This window comes from Halichoerus grypus, chromosome 15 (genome assembly GCF_964656455.1).
Source record: "Halichoerus grypus chromosome 15, mHalGry1.hap1.1, whole genome shotgun sequence".
Lineage (NCBI taxonomy): Eukaryota > Metazoa > Chordata > Mammalia > Carnivora > Phocidae > Halichoerus > Halichoerus grypus.
In genome coordinates this window covers 31521408-31545129 of record NC_135726.1, presented here as the reverse complement: position 1 = coordinate 31545129, position 23722 = coordinate 31521408, and the positions used below count along the sequence as shown (strand labels likewise).

Sequence of the window (23722 nt, the reverse complement as noted above, 5' to 3'; positions counted from 1 at the left end):
AGACACAAAGAAATGGAAAAACGTTCCATGCTCATGGATTGGAAGAACAAATATTGTGAAGATGTCAATCCTACCTAGAGCAATCTACACATTCAATGCAATCCCCATCAAAATACCACCCACTTTTTTCAAAGAAATGGAGCAAATAATCCTAAAATTTGTATGGAACCAGAAAAGACCCCGAATAGCCAGAGGAATGTTGAAGAAGAAAAGCAAAGCTGGCGGCATCACAATTCCGGACTTCCAGCTCTACTACAAAGCTGTCATCATCAAGACAGTATGGTACTGGCACAAAAACAGACACATAGATCAATGGAATAGAATAGAGAGCCCAGAAATGGACCCTCAACTCTATGGTCAACTAATCTTCAACAAAGCAGGAAAGAATGTCCAGTGGAAAAAAGTCTCTTCAACAAATGGTGTTGGGAAAATTGGACAGGCACGTGCAGAAGAAAGAAACTGGACCACTTCCTTACACCACACACAAAAAAAGACTCCAAATGGTTGAAAGACCTCAATGTGAGACAGGAGTCCATCAAAATCCTAAAGGAGAACACAGGCAGCAACCTCTTTGCCCTCAGCCGCAGCAACTTCTTCCTAGAAACATCGCCAAAGGCAAGGGAAGCAAGGGCAAAAATGAACTATTAGGACTTCATCAAAATAAAAAGCTTTTGCACAGCAAAAGAAACAGTCCACAAAACCAAGAGACAGCTGACAGAATGGGAGAAGATATTTGCAAATGACATATCAGATAAAGGGCTAGTGTCCAAAATCTATAAAGAACTTATCAAACTCAACACCCAAAGAACAAATGATCCAATCAAGAAATGGGCAGAAGATATGAACAGACATTTTTCCAAAGAAGACATCCAAATGGCCAACAGACACATGAAAAAGTGCTCAACATCACTCAGCATCAGGGAAATCCAAATCAAAACCTCAATGAGATACCACCTCACACCAGTCAGAATAGTTAAAATTAACAAGTCAGGAAATGACAAATGTTGGCAGGGATGCAGAGAAAGGGGAACCCTCCTACACTGTTGGTGGGAATGCAAGCTGGTGCAGCCACTCTGGAAAACAGTATGGAGGCCTCAAAAAGTTGAAAATAGAGCTACCATTTGACCCAGCAATTGCTCTACTGGGTATTTACCCCAAAGATAAAAATGTAGGGATCCGAAGGGGTACGTGCACCCTGATGTTTATAGCAGCAATGTCCACAATAGCCAAACTAAGGAAAGAGCCAAGATGTCCTTTGACAGATGAATGGATAAAGAAGAGGTGGTATATATATACAATGGAATATTATGCAGCCATCAAAAGGAATGAAATCTTGCCATTTGCAACGACGTGGATAGAACTGGAGGGTATTATGCTGAGCAAAATAAGTCAATCAGAGAAAGACATATATCATATGACCTCACTGATATGAGGAATTCTTAATCTCAGGAAACAAACTGAGGGTTGCTGGAGTGGTGGGGGGGGGTGGGAGGGATGGGTTGGCCGGGTGATAGACATTGGGGAGGGTATGTGCTATGGTGAGTGCTGTGAATTGTGTAAGACTGTTGAATCATAGACCTGTACCTCTGAAACAAAAACAACAAAAAAAGAAGATAGTAGGAAGGGAAAAATGAAGAGGGGGAAATCGGAGGGGCAGACGAACCATGAGAGACTATGGACTCTGAGAAACAAACTGAGGGTTCCAGAGGGGAGGGGAGTGGGGGGATGGGTTAGCCTGGTGATGGGTATTAAAGAGGGCATGTACCGCATGGAGCACTGGGTGTTATATGCAAACAATGAATCATGGAACACTACACCAAAAACTAATGATGTAATGTATGGTGATTAACATAACATAATAAATAAAATAAAATAAAATAAAATAAAATAAAATAACATAAAATAACATAAAATAACAAATGCAGTGACAATTTGCAGTGAGTTTGTCTGCAATGTGTCCTTAGGGGGAGGGACACTCCCTGGGACGTCAGATTTTTCCTTCCTGAGATGAAGGAGTCATCCATCCTTGGGTGACGTCTGTAAGAATATACCATCCAGTGTTCTGTGTCTTCTGATAGAGATCATCCTGGAGCCATCTGGACATTCTTTTTGAACCTGTTGAATGCTGAGATCAGATGATACTCTCTCAACCCCCATGTCTTCAGAGGTCAGAAATGGGGGGTATCTGATTTTATGGCTTTCATAAGTAAGAGTGAAGCAGTCGGATTGGGTGGGACTTGAATGATTCTTCCTGGGGACAGAAATCCTGTTCTCTTATTGGAGGAGAAGGCAGAGGTGAGGATGGGGGAGACCTATCAGGCCCTCGTGGGTTCTCAGGGCAACTCCTTTTGGGCGGTGGTAAAAAACAGAGGCCAGAACAGCATGAAACACCATGGAACACCTCCTGGTCATTTCTGCAAAGGGCTGCCTGGCTTCTCCACTGCCCAGGAAGCCCTGGTGTGGAAATGTGCACCAGGGGTGGTGTGCATACAATCCGGGGGGTTGACTGCACAGAATTTGAAAATGAACACCAGGGACGCCTGGGTGGCCCAGTCGGTTGAGCAGCTGACTCTTGGTTTCAGCTGGGGTAGTGATCTCAGGTTCGTGGGTTCGAGCCCACCACGGGCTTGGTGCTCAGCAAGGAGTCTTCTTGTCCCTCTGCCTCTGCCCCTGCCCCTCCCCCAGCTCACACGATGCGTGCACATGCTCTTTTTCTCTCTCTCAAATAATCTTAAAAAGAGAGAGAGAGAGAGAGAAAATGAATGCCAACTAAAAGTAGTCTCTTTTTTATTATTACCCTAAGCTGGCAATTCTAGCATCAGTGATAAAGTACCCGTGTGCCGTCCCAGAAGGTCCTTCAGTAATGCGTACACACACCAGCTCCATGTCCACACGGAGCTGGTGCTTGGTCCTGATCCCCATTTCTGGGTCAGGGCAGCCACTCTCCAGCCACTGAGAGTGTTGGTTGCCCGTGCCACCTTTTCACCTTTCCTGAAGAGTTATAGCCAGCCTTCCCTGAGCAGCCCATGGCCGGTGAGTGGCTAGCCCCAATGGGAAGACAGCCCTAAGAGGCAGTTCCCCATTCAGAGTCCTCACATCCGCAGGCCACATGTAGACCTTGCTCCAGATCACAATCTTGCCCAGACCTTTCATTTCTCTGGCCTGTTTCTTTCCCTCCCGTGAGCACACCCCCAACACATTGTGGGCATTCAGATTCCTGTCTTGGGCTGGGCTTCTAGGGACCCCTCCTTAAGTCATTTGACTCCCAGGAAGGAATGATCTGCCTGGCAAGAAAACTTGGCTTCTGGTTTCCCCAGGTCCACCTGTGATCCCAAAGTGTCTGTGTGTCTCCTTTCTTCCTCTTTGCCTATTGATGCAAAATGTGTTCCCTCTACGACTTTGGACTTTTCAGGTGCATTTAATATCCATGGGCTTTAAGAGTTACAGAACTGTGTGCAACCCCGAGGAGGTTAGAATTCTTTTCTCAAGGACTCTGTTTGAAGGCCATGACCAGCCTCTGGGAGGCAGGATAACATGAGTTTTGCAGCTCGACTTCCTGTGCAATAGTGAGTATGAGACTAAGCCCAAGGCCACCCTCCCCAGGTGATAAGATGCAGAGCCAGCACTTGAACCCAGGACCTCCATTCCAGAGTCCCCGTGTTCAGGCCCCATCCTGTGCTTAGCACAGCCCCTGGGTGCTCAGACAGCAATAGCAATGATTATCCCACTGACGGGATGACAGTGATGTCAGCAACAAGGTAGAACAAGATTCGCACGTGTTGGTAACAGAAGCCAGTAGACCAACTGAAATTCTGCAAATTCTTCCCCATAGGCTCCTTCTGATGAGAAACAAAAGACAAAAAACAACAAACAAACAAAAAAACCACAAAGACCCAAAACCTTGGGGTCCTGGATTAAGCACTGGTCTTGGAGTCAGATACCAGCTTTGGGTGAGTTCACTTGTCTGAGCCTTGGTGTGCTCACCTGTAAACTTGGTGGAAATCTCAGGATTAAATGAAAAGGCATCCTAGGTGCAAGCTCTTCGCCCTGTGGCTGGAGTGATAAGGGCTCAGCAGATGTCGGGGGGCTGGAAAAAGGCACGTCTTGGGTGACTCTGGAGAGAAGCAATGCATGGCTGCGCTACCTCTACCCTGAGCGCTACGCAGGAAGAGGTGAAGGAAACTGGCAAGAATTCCTGGGACCCCGGTAGATGAGGACTTGCTGTTTCCCTGACTTTGCAGTGGCAGTTCCCCTGTACTTCCAGGGTCCTCTGCTATTTCCAGATCCTGTTGTCATATCTATGGCCTCGTTATCCTGAAAGTAAACTCCCCCAATCGCACAGGAGGGCAAAGATTTTAGCCTATATTGTTCATCACCTCACTCCCAACACCTAGAAGAGTGCCCAGCATATCCTAGATTTTCAATAAATATTGTCGAGAAAATAAACTTTATCAAGAGCCAGAACTGGGGGTGCCTGGATGGCTCAGTCGGAAAAGCATTTGACTCTTGATCTTGGGGTCGTGAGTTCAAGCTCCACGACTGAATGTGGTAGGGATAAGCACTCCACTAGGTGCCAAGAGGCCTTAAGGTGTGTCCCTTCTCTGCTCTGTGGCTTTGGAAGAACTACCTATCCCCTATGGACTTTATCCATCTAGCATGCCAGTGACACCAGCTCTACCTTACAGAATTGGGATAATGCCATTTACCTCTTACTGGATCTTTGAATTTCAAGAGCTATGAAATTGATTTGAAAAGAACAACTGAAGGATATTTAGCTACTACCGTAGATAATATTTCTAGAAAATGTGCTACAAACTTTCTCTCTAGAAATGTAAAAGCACCTTTCCAAATAAACTCTTAGGTTAAGAAGTCTAAACTGAAATAGTTGAACTATTTAGAAATTAATGGCACCGTGTGCCAGAACCTATGGGATGTAGCTAAAGCAGTACTCAGAGAACAATTTATAGCCTTAAAGGGATTTATCAAAACATAGATTGAAAATCCATGAACTGAATATTCAACTCAAGAAGCTGGAAAACAAACACCACCACCACTACCAACACACACACACACACACACACAAGTGTGCATGCACATACACACACACAGGAAGGAAGGAAAGTTTCCACCTGAATTTTTTCATGGAATAGTCTTAGGATAGTGGGATATGTTTCTACCAGGAGATTTTCCAAAAGTGATACATTTTCCATTAATCAATAATTTACAATTATATAGTGCCTGATGCAGAGTATGAAGCTTTCTAGAGGATATAGCCATTCTATAATATAATGTTTTATCTACGTCCCCTTTGCAAAAGCACCAATCAAGGAAGATGAAGGGGATTGTGGAGAGCAGATCCTTGATCATGTGAAGAGGCATCTTGCTTGGTGATGCAATTTGTACCATATGATAATGGCATCAAGGAGGACCTGGAGACCGGAGTGTAATATGCAAGGTCCTATGGGGAGGGAGGACCCTCAGCCACCCACGGGAATTTCCAGGGGACCAGAGGGAGGTAGAGGGGCAACAGTGTGCCAGCTTCCTTTTCTAGTTCCATTTGACAGTTAATTTGATGACTAGTAGGAAACCAGACTCCTATCTCCCTGAGGACATCAACCAGACAGAGAAGACCACTGGAAAATCCCATCTGGGCTGGAACAAAGAAGACTGCCAACACCCTTTCTTTAAATAGCACCTGACTCTGGACTCCAGCTCAGAACTGCAACTTAGAGAATTGGGTCAAACACCCCTTTCGAGATGTTTTTTTTTTCTACACTGCTCTGGGCAGTGCCAGCACTTTTTCTCCTGCCAAGAGGAAGGAACCAAGACACAGGAAGTTTTCCAAGTCTAAGGCTTCCACCCATGCATGGAGCTGCTGGTTCCTATACACCACTGACTGGAGTCAGGGCTCTGGGGTGTCTGGGAGTCTCCCCTTGACCGGTGGGTGCCTCAAACCAGACACAGTGCAGGGGAGATGGCGCCTTTAGACTTGTGTGTCCAATGGGGTCTCCACTGGCTTATTTGCCCTCTTGAAGCCTTGTTTTCTTTTGCATTGTTGTTTCTGTTGGGTTTTTTGTCTTTTTTTATTTTATTTTATTTTATTTTATTTTATTTTATTTTATTTTTTAAAGATTTTATTTATTTGACAGAGAGAGACACAGCGAGAGAGGGAACACAAGCAGGGGGAGTGGGAGAGGGAGAACCAGGCTCCTGGCCGAGCAGGGAGCCCGATGTGGGGCTCGATCCCAGGACCCTGAGATCATGACCTGAGCCAAAGGCAGACGCTTAACGGCTGAGCCACCCAGGCGCCCCAGGTTTTTTGTCTTTTTTTTTTTTTTTTAAGTTTTTTTATTTATTTGACAGAAAGAGACACAGCAAGAGAGGGAACACAAGCAGGGGGAGTGGGAGAGGGAGAAGCAGGCTTCCCACCAAGCAGGGAGCCTGATGCAGGGCTCGATCCCAGGACCCCGGATCATGACCTGAGCTGAAGGCAGACGCTTAATGACTGAGCCACCCAGGCGCCCGTCTTTTTTTTTTTTTTTTTAATTCCACTATAGTTCACATACAGTGTTGGACTAGTTATAGGTGTATAGCACAGTGATTTGACAATTCCATACATTACTCAGTGCTCATTGTGATAAGTGTGCTCTGACTCCGCATCACCTATTTCCCCCATCCCTCCCCCACCTCCCCTCTGGTAACCATCTGTTCTCTATAGTTAAGAGTCTGTTTTTTGGTTTGTTTCTTTTTTTCCCTTTGTTCGTTTGCTTTGTTTCTTAAATTCCACATATGAATAAAATCATATGGTATTTGTCTTTCTCTGACTGGCTTATTTGGCTTAGCATTGTACTTTCTGGATCCATCCATGTTGTTGCAAGTGGCAAGATTTCATTCTTTTTTATGGCTGCATAATATTCCATCATATATCTATATACTACATCTTCTTTATCTGTTCCTCTCTCGATGGACACTTCCATAATTTGGCTCCTATAAATAATGCTGCAATGAACACAGGGATGCCTATACCCCTTCAAATTAGTGTTTTCGTATTCTTGGGGCAAATACCCAGCCGTGTGACTGCTGGATCACATGGTAGTTCTATTGTTTGTGTTTTTGATCTGTAAAGTGGGTAAAATCATACTGCCTTACCCGTCAGTCTGTTCAGGTTGCTGTAACGAACTATCATGAACTGGGGAGCTTGTAAACAGCAGACGTTTATTTCTCAGAGTTTGGGAGGCTCCAAGTCCAATACCAGGGTGCCAGTGTGGTCAGGTTAGGTGGGGGCCCTCTCATGGGCTGCTGACTTCTCATTGGTGGAAGGGGGATGGCAGAAAGGATTTCTCTGGGGCCTGTCTTATAAAGGCACTAATCCCATTCATGAGGACTCCACCCTCACAACCTAATCACCTCCCAAAGGCTCTACCTCCTAATACCATCATCTTGCAGGTTAGGATTTCAATGGATACATTTGGGGAGGGGGCAAACATTCAGACCATGGCGCTGTGGTAAGTTTCCCATGAGGAAATTATATAAAGCATTTGGATTAATGCCCAGTTTATGCCCACACTCAAACTAAATGGTGGTTCTATGTGGCTTTACCCCTTTTGTGCCAATTTTCTCATTGGGGAACAAAAGAGGGTAAACAGTAACCCCCCTATCCTCCTTCAGAAGGGAATTTAAATATAAAAAGTTGAGCCATGTGAAATTGTCACATTTGATTGCTTTTGACCTGTACAAATAGTAATTTGGTGCAGGTCAATCTGATGCAATGTGGTATATGCTAATTCCTATCTATAGAGACTCAGGACAGATTACAAATATGAATTATTACTTTATTTCCCCCTCACTTTCCAGTTCCACAGTGAAACGCACCTCAGAGACATGACGAGACTGGAACTGTGGGCTTTTTTTTCCTCTCTTTGTTTCCTTTTATATTCGTCCCCCCTTCTGGCTCATAATTATATTTCCTGGCACTCTGTAGGGGCAAGCTCTGCTAATCAGAACTATCCCATAGAAGCTGGTAGATTTGTTATTTTCAGTGTTAAGTTGTTAATTGATTTGATAATTACCTGGGAGACACACACACATACACATACACAAAACAAATGTCAGGCCACACACTTTTCTCTCGACAGTAAGATGAAGATGTTTTAGTTATTAGAACTCAGATGTCACCTAGAAGAATAAGAGGAGGTGCCGGGGAGAAGGGGGGGAGAGTGGAACCAGTGTGGCGGGGGGAGGCAGGCCATCCCTCTTGGTTATCAAGCGAAATGACTCCCCAAATATGACAATAAATCACTGCAGGAATCAATCAGACGGAAGGCCACTGCTCCACGCTGATAATGCATCAATCAATATTTAATGTTTACACTTTAATTAATCCACACATGGGAAGCATTCTTTCAGTGACAAAAATAAAGGGATGAGAAATAAAACACCTTTTATATCAAGGAGCGGTCAGCGCGCTGCCTATCTGGGTGGCTTTGATTGGAGCTGTCATTGATCCCCTTGAGCCTCACCAGCCTCTGAGTCACATTTGGAGTGCAAGCTAATGTGGGGGAGGGGCCAGTGGTGTCCGCATCCGGCCAGGAAGATTGTGAGTCCCTGAGAACTGCTTTGAAGTATGGATTCCTGCAAAGGCAGAACAAAGCCAGGGCGAATATTGGATTCTGAACATTGGCAACACCTTCTCCCCAGAAAAGATTTCTGTCTGCAGATAGTGATCTATACCTCGAGGGGAGGGGAGAGGGGGCGGGAGGCAGGGTGAGCAGGAGAGACATGTTTGCCTCTGTTTTGAAGAGTCTGAGTATCATCCTGGGCATGAGGATTTTAGTCTCAACCCCCAGGACTTGTTTGGTAACGTTCATTGTCCAGGAGCCCGCTTTTCCCACTCTGCCCTCCTTCTTAGCATGCACTTGAAAATACCCACACCCCGCATTCATTATAATTCATCTAGAACAGCACATGAATCTGTTTGAGGTGTGGTTGACCAGTTGACCAGTTGACCTCAGACTACATTTTGTAGACATTTAGTCAAACACACATGACATTTGGTTTTGCAGATTTCTCTTGATATTTTGGAACCAGGGCCTTTTGTTTTGGGTCTCAAACATTTTGCAGGCCCTCAGAAAGCTCCTAGGCTGTAAGCATGTCTATGGTTTCTATTTGAGAAGATGACCTGGTGGGCAATGCTGGATGGATTTTGACCCTGAAAAATGACTAAGTTCTTTTTGGAGCATAGCAGCGAGGTGACAGTCATAGATGTTAAAAATACCAGGAGTCTTGGTATTGGGTTCTTTGGGTTCTTCCCGAAGTAGATCCCAAGATAAGAATTTGAGAGCACATGGTTTATAAGTGGGACAGGGAAGGGTAGGCAGTCAAGTAAAGGAGAAGTTGTCACCGCAGATACATGGGACTCACTCCCACTGAGAACTTGGGAAGTGAGAGCAGAACACTCAATTCAGAGTGAAGGCTTCTGGAAGGCAAGGAAGCCATGTTCATCTACCGACTTCCTGTCTGCTATTAATTGAAGGCTGCTTCCGGGGAGTTGGTGGTCCACCACTCCCCACTTCCAAGGCCAGAAAAAGAGACCAAGGCAGAGAATCAGCTCTTCTTTCAAGCAGCCTTGGGTTTGCAGAGTTGCATCGTAACAAGATATGAGCACATATCAACTCTGACCATTCCATCAGGACAAATAAGTAATAACTGACATGGGTTCTGACTGTAAAATGTAAAAAAACAAAAAACAACCAAAAAAACCCCAAAACCAAATGGTTTCAAAGCAAAACATTTAGTTACTCTTTAACCTTTTCTCAGTAAATCCAAACTTCTTAGAATTTCCTCCAATGTTGGAAGACAGCACACTCTGTCAGCTGAGCATTAGGTGAAGTAGTTTAGGGCCTGTGTGTGAAAAACATAAAGTCACCCTGGAGCAAGATGCTCATATCGTGTGGGGCATGAAGATGCTGAGGCTGGCAGGGGCTGAATGATTCATGAAGCCCACTGCACACTACTTCTGGGGCATCCTGTCCTATTTCAATTTCTCTTTTTCTTTCTCTTTCTCTATCTCTACCGAGCTTCCTTAGCTGACTCTGAGCAATGTCAGTTCTTGTACGATGCAACAATTCTGTATAAATTTACAAATTCTACTCCCTAATACAAGAACAAGACTATACCCAACCTAGGTAGAATAATGTCCTTGTGATTTTTTGTGTAGAATGCATGCTATAATTGTCCAGTTCTGACTATATTGATTTAATTTTTTCTTCTTTTGCATTTATACTACCTGCCTCCCCCCACCTCAAGTTCCCTTGAGACTTAATAAATTTACTTCCACTGTATATGTCATTGACCTTAACATATTTCTGATTGGTTGAATAGAATTTAATTTGCAAAAGCTCCTGTTGTAGGAAGCTGGTTCAATTTGTTTCACTCTTCGAGTTTTAAAGACTTTATTATGGGGTCCTTTGGTTGCAAATAATAGACTGAGCTTCATTAACAAGGAGCAAGAACAAGGGATTATGGGAGGCCTACTGACCACATGCAGAACATCTCTAGTGATCTCAGTTATGACCTCTTTCTTGAGGGCTATCAGCACATGGTCAAACTCAAAACACCTGTCCCTATGCACCTCTACTCAAGAGCCAAACTCTCAGGAAAGACTCTTTGGTTGGCCTTGGTTATTCTATTCTTGCCCTGCGGCCAAGACTGAGTAAGGTGTCTTAAGCTGTCTCTTCCCCCAAAGAAAAAGTGAGCACTATACGCAGATGAAGAAGGGGAGGACTTGACCAAAGCAAGGAAGCCACGATGCCCACCACAGTCCTGTTTTTTTAGCATTTTATATAAGAGAAGTTTTTCTCCCTCAATTTCCCCCTCCAATTTCTCTTTCTAATTCTGAAATGAATATATACCCGTTCACAATGCTTTTGTAAAGCTTAAGGAAAAAAATAGACATGCAAAAGACCACCACCATGGCAAGGAAATTAAAATATTGAGCACTGACTGTATGCCAGGCTCTTTATATTTCTATCCAGAGAGTCCTGTGGTATAAACTCTTGTTTTTCTAATACTTTTCTTGAGCTCCTACATCCTCCAGAACCAAGGTGTACAATATTTCCCTCTTGAGACTTCTACTATACTCTCTTTAAATTGTCCAAGAGCCTCTTGGGATTACGTTAGCCCAGTGGTTTTCAACCAGGAGCAACACTGCCCTGCCCTCCGCTCAGGTCATTGGCCAAAGCCTGCAGATATTTTTGGTCATAACTGGGGGATGGGAGGTGAGCTGCTCTTGGCATCTACTGGGTAGAGGCTAGAGATGCCTCTACCCATCCTACAGTGCTCGTGACAGTCTCCTACAATAAAGAATTATCTGGCCCCAGATGTCCATTGTGCCAAAATTTGAGAAACCATGCTTTAATCCCAGGAGGTCAACTCTAGCCCAAACACCAAGTGAAGAGAAATGATAAAGTAATCAGTGTAATACTGTTATGGCTTCTCTCTGCCATGGGGAGTCACTATTGAAGATTAGTCCAGTGCAGTTTGGTGATTGTTCCTTTTGGTAAGAATCTCTGCTGGTACGAAGTGATGCCCTTTATTGGTTCTTTCGGTTCACATTTACACATTCATATGTTATTTCCTAAAGCCCAACAACTGAGCCATGGAGACTGGATCTGAGATGTTTCTATTTTAGCCATAGATAGATTCTCTGCAGAAGGAAAACGCCCTGAACTTGAGGGTTTAGCTGAGCTCCTACCCTGAACTATGCCTCCTGAAGCGGAATTAATCCTGCAGACAGACTCCTACCACGGGCTCACTGTTGATCAGATTTTAGACTCTCGAGGGCCTTTGTCTTTTGCTTCCTCTGCCCCATCATTCCGCTCCACGAGAGCCAGACATCATATTTCCTCAGTTGCTCACATCTTAGAGTTGGCTGCATGTTCGGCATGAACACCGGATGAATTCTGCTACCAGCAAGCAAGTGACCTTGGCCCTAGCCTTGGCTTTCTATCAGTAGAGTGGTGGGTTGGGTTGGTGTGTGTGTGTGTGGGTGGGTGGGTGTTTCTAGAATCAAAACATGTGTGTATATCATTTTTTCCAAGTTTTGTCAGATCTGTGAACATGGACTCTTACTCATATTGTTAATATTTATCTTTTAGTGGACTCACTCAATTTATTTACTCAATAACATTTTTTGAAAAGGAGGTTTTATTCACTTTCACAGACAGAAAATCAGTTGGCATAAGTAGAAGGTAATAGAAGAAATAGGTACAATGGCAAATAAAACCAAAATCTGCTATTAAGTTCTAACCGAATACTGTGGCTTGCTGAGGATTCTGAGCCATAGGTCCACCTGTGGTTCTTAAAAACAGAGATGGGCCAGTGTTAGAGAGGGGTGAAAGACACACTAGAACTCCTGGAGACTTGCTTTTTCTCTACAGTTCATCAGAGGGACAGGATGAGGGCTGCAGGGGAGTCTTGTAAGGGCCTGAAGTGCTGGTACAACTGCTCACCGTGGCTCATGTATTACAGGCATCCCCACTATCTGAAAGTAGAGCAGAACATTCCTATGAAAACTTTCCAAAACCAAAATGCAGTAAAGCAAAGAAGCAATTACCATTAACCTATATGGAAAAAATTTTGACCGTTTCCAAACCCAACAAATCATCTCTCTTAGGCTCTTCTGAGACCTTAACGTTAACATCTTGCTAACGGGTGCACAAAATAGATCGGGATAAAGCACAGATGCTCACAGACACAGTCCATAGCTCTGCGGGCTGGACGCAGAGATGTGGAGCGTAGTTTCCAGGAAGGAGCTTGGCCGGGGCCCTTCTGGCTGCTCCGGGTGTTCATTGCCTCTATAATCACTTGCTGGAAAACAAACGCTGAATGCTAATTTTTGTGTTTTGTTTTGTTTTGTTTTGTTTTGTTTTTTGGTAAAAGCAAAAATCCTCTCCAGATTTCTTTGGGGGTATTGAAAGCAGGTACTGATGTAGGTCTTTTGTAAAAGCGAAGTGGTGTAACTGGAACTTTCGAAGAGCAGGGGATACCTGTATATGCATTCTGTATGTCGGGAGTACCGGGCTTCTTGGCCCTTACGTCCTCTCTGGGCTCTAGCCACCGGCTTCATCTTCCTTGTCTACATCACAAAATGGCTGAGAGGCACTGATAGGAGGCTTCCTGGGAAGTGCTGGAGCCCTGGGGGCAGCAGGTGCTCACTTCCTATGGACGGGCTCACATCTGGTGGCACCTTCCCATCTGATCTGTGAGTGTCCCCAGTTCTTCAATCAGAGATAATCCCTTTGGTTTCCAGCTTCCAGTTCTCAGAAAATGTGCAAATTTCCAGGTGGCCATGGCGGGGGGTGATCTCTCTGGGGGTCCTGTGACAATTACAGCACCCCAGAACTGAGTGTATCAGTCCTTTCCTGGGAGGGAGGGCAAGGTCCAAGCACGGTTAAGAAGGAGAAGTGTCTGGAGTCAGGCCCAGGTGACCAACCAAGAAAGCAGGGGTAAGCCAAGCCCAGTGTCACAGTTCTGCCAAAGTCCCTACTTGGCTTCTAAGCTCTGTCTTCAGCTTGGGTAGAGCTTGGTTTGGCCCCCAGTTATGATAACTAAAGAAGAGCCACCATGGGGGCATTGGAAAGAGGACCTTACTGGTTGGGACTGATAACAGTGTTTCTCTAAAATCTCTCAAGCATGGGGGCGCCCAGGGGGGCTCAGTCGGTTAAGCGTCTGACTCTTCATTTCAGCTCAGGTCATGATCTCAGGGTTGTGAGACAGAGCCCCATGGTGGGCTCCATGCTCAGCGTGGAGTGTGCTTGAGATTCTCTCTCTCTCTCTCCCTCTGACCCTCCCACTCGTGCTCAAGCCTCGAGTTGGGCTCTACTGGGTGTGGAGCCTCCTTGGGATTCTCTCTCTCTCTCTCTCTCTCTCTGCCCCTCCCCACCCCCCTGTAAAAAATTAAATTAAATTAAAATCTCTCAAGCACGGAGCCTAGTACAGAGTGAGCAGTCCCCAACTGTTACTATTATTATGACTATTATATTTCCCTTGACTAGTAATCAGTTTCTAAACTTACCTCCTCTCTGTTGTCTTTCACAACACTTGAATAGGGCCTGACCCCTCTAACTTGGCTGTGAAAAGAATACCAACGACATAGTCCAATTTTTAAAAACTCTCATTATTTGTCCCAGGTCCTGTGCCAAGTGCTTTATATGTGGTGTTTTATTCCACTCATTCAACTACCCCGTGGAATAGAGGCTATTAGTAGCCTCATTTTAGACTTGAGAAAACTCTGCTTAAGTGGCTTGGCCAAGATGTCCATGTGAGTAGGTAGCTGAGCTTAGGTTCAGCGCTGGCTGCCACCCAGTCTTTTTCTAGCATTTCCTTCGATGCACTAGGGTTAGAATGGGAAGTGGACCATGTTTCCATTTCTCTGGGACAGAAATCCCTATGGCTTGGCTTTCTTTTGCATGCCCTATAGCAGAGGTTCTCAGACTACCCAGATCAGGAAAATTACCCAGGGCAGAAGATGGCGTTAGTCTTGCCCTTGATTTATAGAGTCAGGAGCTTTGGGAATAAGTATTTTTGAAGAGCTCTCCTAGTGATGAAGCCAGACTACAGCCTGTGGGGTATTTCACTCTAGAAATAGTGGAGTATACTAAGTGTTTGTTGAAGGGATATGTTCTTCCATGATTTGCCAAAGATGAAATACAGAGTCTCAAGATAGGAGAAGGTTTATGTTCTATAATCCCAATGGGCAATGTCAGCAAGCCATAATATTCAATTCCTTTTATTACTGTTTTCCTTTCTTCCTTCTTTTTGTTATCTATCATCTATCTATCTATCTATCTATCCATCTATCTATTATCTATTCATTCAACTATCCATCTATCTATCAATCATCTATCTTATTATTTTTTTTGTACAGAATCTGCCTACCTGCTGGGATTATCTTTTCTATTAAGGGGGTGGGATGATGCTTGGGTTCTGATGGTGAGAAATAACGGAGCCTCTTTGGGAAGCAATGACATTGATGTGAGGGATGTCATCACCATGTCCTTTCCCTAACTGGGAAGTGTAGAAGGATGCCTTGTCGGGGGGAACTGAAATGACTACTGAGGGGCTGAAGTGTTAGGTCTATGGCCAGGCCCCATCCCCTCTACCTTCTGCCTCCTGAATTTCTGCTGAGACCAGACCCAACCTGTTTTATTTTTTCATTCATTCACATCACCGTTTGACCACGCCTGTAACATGCAAAGGTGCATCCAGAGTTTGTTAGGTGACACCTCAAAACAAAAAGGATCCTTCCTTGGATCAGTCCTCAGGGTCCACAGACTACTTCCTCCCAGAGGAGGAGACTGGCACAGAAGGAAGGTAATGGAATAAAATACGGGACAGGGAAAACCCTCCAAGTTTCACTGCTTCTTTCCGTGGATCTGGGCAATCCAGGCTTGATGGTGCTTATAAACACGCTGACCTTTTATTTTCCAGGAAGCCAGACATTCCAATTCCCCTCCCTTAATTTGTACCCAGGCCCGCAGTTGGTCAGTGAGAGCGCTAGCATGTGAATGCACTGGGGAGCTCACCTCGCTCTCCAGCTAAATTCTCGGCCCCCCTGGTATGGCGTGTATGCTGGAGTTGAACTTCTTTTTTTTTAAGATTATTTATTTATTTATTTATTTGAGAGAGAGAGAGAGAGAGAAACAGCATGAGAGGGGAGAGGGTCAGAGGGAGAAGCAGGCTCCCTGCTGAGCCAGGAGCCCGATGTGGGACTCGATCCCAGGACTCTGGGATCATGACCTGAGCCGAAGGCAGTTGCTTAACCAACTGAGCCACCCAGGCACCCTGGAATTGAACTTCTGAAAATATGTCCCCAGGTCACCAACCAAATACATACAGAGGCATTCTTTAATGGGTCTGTACCCTTCAATGAATGCATTTCCATTGATTTCTAATAGCCTCTTGGTGAGCTCCCTTGAAAGTCAGAGAAAGACATCTTTTCTTTCCCCCATTTTAGCCTAGTGTCCAGTTTTGTCTTTCTTGGTGAGAAATCAAACAAGGGAAATGGTAAACCCCAATCATATTTTTGCATAAAAATTGTAGGTGTTTTTAGTAATGTTTAAGAATTTCTGATAGTGACTGAAAGAAAAAACATTTTGCAGAATCACTAAACAGATGCTTTATAAAAAGCAGTTTCTGGCTCTAGATGTTCTTAATGATAACATTTCTAGAAGAACAATGATTTCTAGAAAACCAATGGAAAAATGGCCAACTCTTTACACTAAAGAACACTTAAAGAATGACTCTTTTTTTTTTTCCCCCATTAACAAGGGTTGTGTTTTTTTTTTGGATGGCAAATGAGGAGATTTTGTGGTCCTCCAGTTTTGCATTCTGGAAAATGTTCCAATGCAAAACTGACTAATATTACTGCAAAGGTGGATAATTAAGTAATTGCAACAGCCTGTGTCCAAATATTAGATTTAAATCACCATGTTGGCCCAGATAAGGATGGTGAACACTGAGTCCTGTTCATATCTCTTGTGGTTGGAGTCAGAATGAGAAATAGAGTGGTGTCTTGGTCAAAATTTAAAAGGAGCTAAAATTCTGCAATTAGACCAAGCTATTTTTTTTCTGTGTTAAGAAGATCTCTGAGAAATAATACAATTTTGAACTAGATTGTCTTTAAAACTGAGAGGCAAAAAAAAAAAAAAAAAAAAAAAGGCAGTTCTTTCCTTTGTTAAAGCACATCAAAAAGAACTTCCAGGTTTTACTGGGGAACCCATGATTTTAAATACCAAAGGAGACCACCTTTGGCCTTTTCTTTCACTCACATGACTGTCTGTCAAACCCCAGGCACCCCATAAAGTCCTATCACATAGCTCTTTCCATCAGTAACAGAAAATGGAATTTAGGGCCAGTTTATAGGGTGACATTGTTGTGGCTGACAAATTATCCATGCGGAGAACCTGTTGTGACTGCCCATTGAGTGCCATGTACATTTCCTACAAGAGGAGCTCAAAGGGTACTGAGTTCGAGTTATGCAAATGGTTTTGAGAAGAATAGAGTATTGTAGGTACTCAGCTGGTTTGACCACTTTGAAACATTCAATGAATATACCTCTTAAATTTAGCTTTTAAAAGGCCAATTCCATAAAATGCTAAATGTACTGGACATGGCTAGAAGAATCTGCTTAGTCTTAGGATAATAGAACCTAAATCTGGATGACGTTTAGAGATCATCTAGTAAAACACATACATTTTCCCGGTGAAACTGAGGATCAGAAAAAGGAAGCAATTCGATTAAAGTCATATAGCAAGTTTGTGGCAGAACTGGAGGTCTCCTGGTTTCCCGGTTTAAGTGTTCCTTCTGTAGGAACCATCTAAGAAACCACACTGCCTCACCCAGGTGTAAGCAGGTAAAGGATTCCAAAACCATCATCCATCCATCCATCCATCCATCCAAAATAATGTTTATTAACCAACTTCTCTGTTTGGGGCATTCTACTAAATCCTGGGGGGGTGTAAGAACAAAAGATGCCATCTGTGTTCTCAGGAAGCATGTCACACAATATAGTGCAATGAATGCCCTGCAATGAAATTGTTGCACAGTTTCCCGAGGAACGGGGAGGGATCTGGTTGGAGGAAATCCAAGATGGTGGCCCAGGAAATCTGAAACCTATTTTGAGCCTCGCAGGACAGGAAGTGTGAGTCCTCCAACGTCGTTCTTTTTGAAAATTCTTTTGGCTCTTTGAGTTCCTTTGCCTTTTCATATATATTTTAGAACCAGTTTCTCAAAACCTACAGAAGCATGGATACTACACTTTTTCTGTAAGGTAAGTAGTAATGTTCCCTGTTTCATTCTTGGTTTTAGTAACTCAAATCTTCTTTTTTTTATGGTCATTCTCAATAAAGGTTTGTTAATTTTGTTGATCTTTTCAAAGAACCTATCTTTCATTTCACTGATTTACTCTACTGATTTTTTTTTTAATTCTCTATTTAATTTATTTCCACTCTAATCTTCATTATTTCTTTCCTTCCTCTTGCTTTGGGTTTGCTCTTTCTTTTTCTAGTGTCTCAAGATGAAAGTTTAAGTTACTGATTTAAAGTCTTTTTTTTTTTTTTTAATATAGGCATTTACAGCTATAACTTTCCCTCCAAACACTGCTTTCACTGCACCCATCCTGTAAGCTTTGGTATGTTGCGTTTTCATTTTTATTCACCTCAAAGTAATTTTCAGTTTCTCTTGTGAGTTATTTGTTGACCCGCTGTTTAGTTAGGAGAGTGTAGTTTAATCTCCACATATTTACTTAAAATTTCTTTTGATTACTGATTACTAATTTTATTCCATCATGGCTAGAGAATATATTTTGTATGATTTCCATCCTCTTAAATTCATTGAGACTTGTTTTATGGCCTCCCACATATGGCCTAGCCCAGAGAATGTTCCAAGTTCACTTGAGAAGAATGTGTATTATTCTGTTGTTTTTGGGAGGAGTATTCCATTAGACGTCTGTGAGGTCTAGTGGTTAATAGTGTTCCATTTCCTTCATCTTCTGTCTAATTGTCCCACCCATTGTATAAAGTGGGAAATTTAAGTCCCTGGCTATTATTACTGAAATATCTATTTTTCCTTCAATTCCATCAGGTTTTGCATCATAAATTTTAGGGGTCTCTTTTTAGATGCCTCTCTGTATATAGATGTTGTGTCTTCTTGTCCGACTGACCCTTTTAGCATCACAAAATGTCCTTCTTTGTGTCTAGACACTCCACTTTTTGAATCTTTGAATGATGCTGTCATTGGAAATTTTATCCCAATGCACAAGAACTGTTCCTGATCTCCTGGTACTAATAATTTGCTATATTGCTTTTTGAACCAATCGTTCAAAGGCTTGTGTACGACAACATTCAAAACTTGTTCTTGTAAAGTCATACCCGCAGGAAGAATGACTAAATCTGTTTCAAATATCTCTGCCCTCTTTCTTTATTGATTCTGTCAGGTGACCTCTCTCCACATCCCCAACCAGCTGGCTGAGGTTATTTCAGGCTAATTTGTTTTCCTGAAATAGTACTGTTTGTTCAAAATAAAGTATTTGAGAGAGCCTTTTACAACATGAGAGACTCTAAGCAGATTTAAATATAATCCAACTCTTTCTTATCAATAAATAATTTTAGAGAAAAATAACATTGCCTAATATTCAGGCATGCACAGGTTCCAACTATACATACTCTTGTTTTCATTCTCTTTCATAAAGAGGCTCAGCTGATCATACATCATGCCCTATCTGCCCCTTCTTCTTCTTCTCTGGCTTTCCGGTGCTTTAAAAGTTGCCCCTCCCAGGGCACTGGACCGTCCGAGTGCAAAGCTTTCATGAGGAGCATGTGGGTTCTAGCTAGGCATGTAGCCTGATGCCCTGGTCTCACGAGGGCCTTGGCTGGGCCTCCCAATCTGTTTCCTATCCAGACTCTGTCAGATAACTAACAGGCTTGGTCAGTTCACTTGTGCATAGCCCTATTTTTCATAAAGATTAATTTTCCTCAGGACTCCATGGGGGTGTGATGCATTCAAGGCCAGCATCCACCATTCCTGGGCCCAGTGCTTGGTGTTGTTCATAGCGTCCTAGAATCTCAAGGTTGGCAGGGCCCAAGATATCCTTGTATAGCATGACTAACAGATCCTTCTGTTACATTCACATGGAAATATGACTGGGCTCAAAGACAGAGGCTTATTTTTCAATGTCTATATCCAAATGTGACTGAGAAATGCACATTTTAAACAACTGGATCATCTGGCTTCAAAATGCACATCCGAAGCAACAGGACCAGGGAGACTGTCAATATGCCCTGTGTTCAGGACATCCAGTTTCCTGACCTCCCCTCTGCTCCCCACCTCTTTCCTTACACCAATTCCTGTTCTCCCCCTTTAAGAGATCGAAACGCAGGAATGTACATGTACTACCTGGATGAAAAACAAGACTGAAAGGGAAATGACACCCTTCTGTAGATATCTAGGAACCCGGGAGTTGGAAGAGCATGTAAGCTTAGCTTGTATGACCCCAAGAGATAAAATTGGGGCTAACAGAGATCATGGAGATTCAGATCTGTTTTAGACGAGTTTTCTATTCGGCAAAGAGTGTCCAAAGAAATAATTGCCTGCCTTGGGACGTAATAGCTCCCTGTTCCTGGAGATGCTAAAATATAACCTTGATGATCAATCATTAATTTATTATTTCATGGTGTATATTTGGAACGTCGCTGCTGTGAAGAACACAGACAAGGCCTGTGCTCTCACGGAGCTTCCATTTTAGCGGGGTGGAGGGTGCAGACCATAAACAAAAAAACCAAATTATGTTAAAAACGTAGATTATGATGCATGGTAGAAAGGATGGAGACAGGCTGCTCTGGTAGGGAACAAAAGGGGTCCTGACTTCCACCATATCCGGGATGGTGTTGATGGGAACCGGACACCACACTTTGCCCTAACGATTCCGGGACTCTGTGGCTGTGCTGCCCAGGAATTCAAGATGACCCAGGAAATTTTGGGTCCAGTTACCTGGAAATTTGACTGAGTGCAATATAAAAAGCTCTGAACGTCACCTCTTGACACAAGAGAGCTAACTCCCTGAAATCAGCAGGAATCTTGTTTGCTGTCGGTTTTTAGTCCAGGTTGGACTTTACTGATTTTGGACAAAGGTCGTCGTGTTGATTTTTAGCCGAAAGAGTCTGATGAAAAGAACTGGCCTGCTATCTAGATTTCTTTTAAAAAATCTCCTTCCAAGGTCTGTCTTGGACTCGGGCCCTTTTGGTTCCATCGTCTACAGCTGGTGTTGGAGAGGGAGAGATGACGATATATCCATATATATGTCATCCTACACATACTCTTAGCTTGGCCCGCAAAAGGGTTTTTGTTTGTTTGGGTTTTTTTGTTTTTTGTGGGTTTTTTTTTTTTTTTTTGAGCCAACATTTAAAATGGGGTGTTTTACTTAAGAATCCAGACTTCTGGTGTTGCTTGGAAAAATGAAAGATCTGTCCCAAAATGCCCACATTCCCATGAGGTCACATCAGCGAGAGACCTATAGCAACAGCATCCTTGGGACGGGGTGTGAGCTCTCCAGTCCCCTTTAATTCTTATTCAGCCCAGTTGACTCATTTCTGTGACCTGCTCGGCTCCTGGAGGCATTTGAGGTTTTGATTCCTGATCCGTGCATTTCTGGGCCCGGAGAGTAGAAATGCTGTTTAATGATGAATCCTTTATGACCCTGTCATATTGTCAATTTGAAAAGAAAGAGTATCATTGAACCTTAGACTCTCAGAGCTGAAAAGGTCTTTAAAGAACCACTCTCCAATCCAGCCCAAATCCCTGTTGAATTCAAGGGGAAACTGAAGCCCAACGAAGAGAATACTTGCCCACGGTCACACACTGAGTTGGTGACATCAGCGGGGCTCCACAGGGAGTTGCCCATACACTGAAATCCCATGGTAACCATTACATTTAATTGAATCCAAACCAATTTAAGAATAGATTTCCATACTGGAAGGATTTTTTTTTCCCCTTTCTCAAATGCATTGGAAATGAGTAAAGAAAGGAAAAGAAGGAAATGCTGTGTTCTTTGTCGGGCCCATGTGAATTTTGTTCACAACCTGAAAAAACAATCTCCCAGATAAAAATACCGGAATGTCTCATCTTAATCATTATCTTGTTGATTTGCTCTTAACATTTAATCTAGAAACCCCAAAACAATCTTAATCCCTTTGGCAAAGGTCTCCAGGGTGCAGATGCCATAAAGATATTAAGATCTCTTCGTGTCTTCTCAGGTGCAGGAAAGGAAGAGATTCTCGGTGTTTGTTAAAATGGGAAATGTTCTTTGTAACCAGAGGGTGCCCTTAGACTTTGGACTCAGCCTTCATACTTTGGCTTTGGTAACTGAGAGCAAGAATATGGCTGTTCCTGATGCCTCCCTGATGAAGAGTGAGTTGCTAGGGGGACAAGGTGAGATTCCAGGAGTTGGAATAATGCTGAACGCCATTAATTATAATGACAGGGGTACCTGGATGGCTCAGTCCGTTAAGCATCGACTCTTGATTTCAGCTCAGGTCATGATCTCAGGGTTGTGAGATCGAGCCCTGCATCGGGCTCTGAGCTGGGCGTGGAGTCTGCTTAGGATTCTCTCTCTCCCTCTTCTTCTGCCCCTCCCCCTGATTTGCATACACTCTCTCTCCCTCTCAAATAAATAAATAAATAAATAAATAAGGACAAATAAATTAAAAAAATAAAGCAGCTACATTTGTGGAGCATTTACCAAGTATCAGGCTCTGTTCTGAGAGTCCCATCTATTACCTCATTTAGTCCTCATAGCAACCCAGTGAGTGAGTGCCTATGATTATCCCCATTTTACAGATGAGGACACTGAGGCACCAAGAGACTAAGGAACTTGTCCAGGTCCTCAAAACCAGATATGTTAAAACTAGGATGTAGGACCCTGACTCCGGATCCCGAGTGTTTCACTAATACTTTTTTTCCAGAGGCAAAAATGCACATTTCTGAAATTTTCTCTCCACATTTTATGTGGAACAGACAAAGCCTCTTAAATCCCAACTCTTTAGATCTATGCTGCCTAGTATGGTAGCTACTAGCCTCCTGGAGCTATTTAAATTTAAAATAATAAAAAATTACATAAAATTAAAAATTCAGTCCTCAGTCACACTGAGCACATTTCCTAAGCTCAGAGGCACATGTAGCTAATGCCCACCCCATTGGACGTGGCAGATGTAGCACATTTTCATCATGGCAGAAAGTTCTTTTGCAAAGCCCTGTTATAGATGAAGATTTGAAATTCAGAGAGGCAAAGGAACTTGTCCGAAGACACACAGCAAGACCCAGGATTAGAAAATGCCAATCAAGATGCCAGGCCTTAGTCTTTCCTTTGGTCCTTTGTTGCCTCCCCGCAGCTTGTCTCTGCAGTGAGATTTTCCGTTCATCAGGGGCAGGGAGCACCTCTTGAATTTTAGTTGTGGGCCACACTCCAGCCTCCCAACCCTCCCCCCCTTCTAGGGTTGAGCACACAGTAGGGCCTCCACAAAGAGTTTTGCCTTTCCTTTTCTGCTCTTCACGTTCAAAATGACAGTGCTCGAGTTCTGGCAAGGATCGAGCCTCAAGTTTGAAGTAAGACGTGTTATTATGATTTTTTTAGGAGCTGGCCAACTTAATTGCATAAGGCATAGAGATGGTTTTTATTTGAAAGCCTCCGAGGGCTAGTATGTGGAGTGAGGAGAGAGGGAGTGAGCAAACCTGTACTGTTTACCTTTCTCGAGGTGAGAGTGGGGGGTAGGGCGCGCCGAGACCTGGGCCGTCAGGACCTGAGAACTAACTTGGTCTTGTGAGAATCTTAACTAGAGGTTTAGTTAAGGGTTCGGGCCCCAGAGACTGAGAGGTCTAGGCTGTTGCTACAGCTTCAGCAGGTGACAGCTGGGTCAGCTCGGATTTATGCAACCTTTTTGAGCTGCGTTTCATAATCGGTAAAGTGGAATTTGGCCTTCTGGGGTCAGGAAACATCTCTGAGATAACCCTGTAAAAGGACAACAAGGACCCCGGCCTCATTCCTGATAGCCAGTTAGTTTCATCCCCTCATTGTAAATTCCTTATTAGTGTCGCTCTCATTAGACTGCAAGCTCCTTAAGGGCAGGGCCCGTGTCCATCATGTTCATGGCTGTACTCCCAACCCCACAGT

The 23722-nt window shown here is 43.5% G+C and overlaps 2 long non-coding RNA genes across 4 annotated transcripts in view; one reads left to right on the top strand and one right to left on the bottom strand.

Annotated features, from left to right (window-relative positions):
- LOC118542099 (uncharacterized) overlaps window positions 1-23722 on the top strand; it is an 81014-nt gene that overhangs the window by 36876 nt on the left and 20416 nt on the right. The gene's annotated exons all lie outside the window — the stretch shown is intronic.
- LOC118542100 (uncharacterized) overlaps window positions 8416-23722 on the bottom strand; it is a 44279-nt gene continuing 28972 nt past the window's right edge. Inside the window, exon 3 of one of the 2 annotated variants that reach the window (XR_004920419.2) lies at window positions 8416-8631. This is a non-coding gene — a long non-coding RNA (uncharacterized LOC118542100). Of the gene's footprint in view, window positions 8632-12207; window positions 12542-23722 lie in introns of those variants that run through there. The other variant, XR_004920418.2, reaches the window with a different exon arrangement.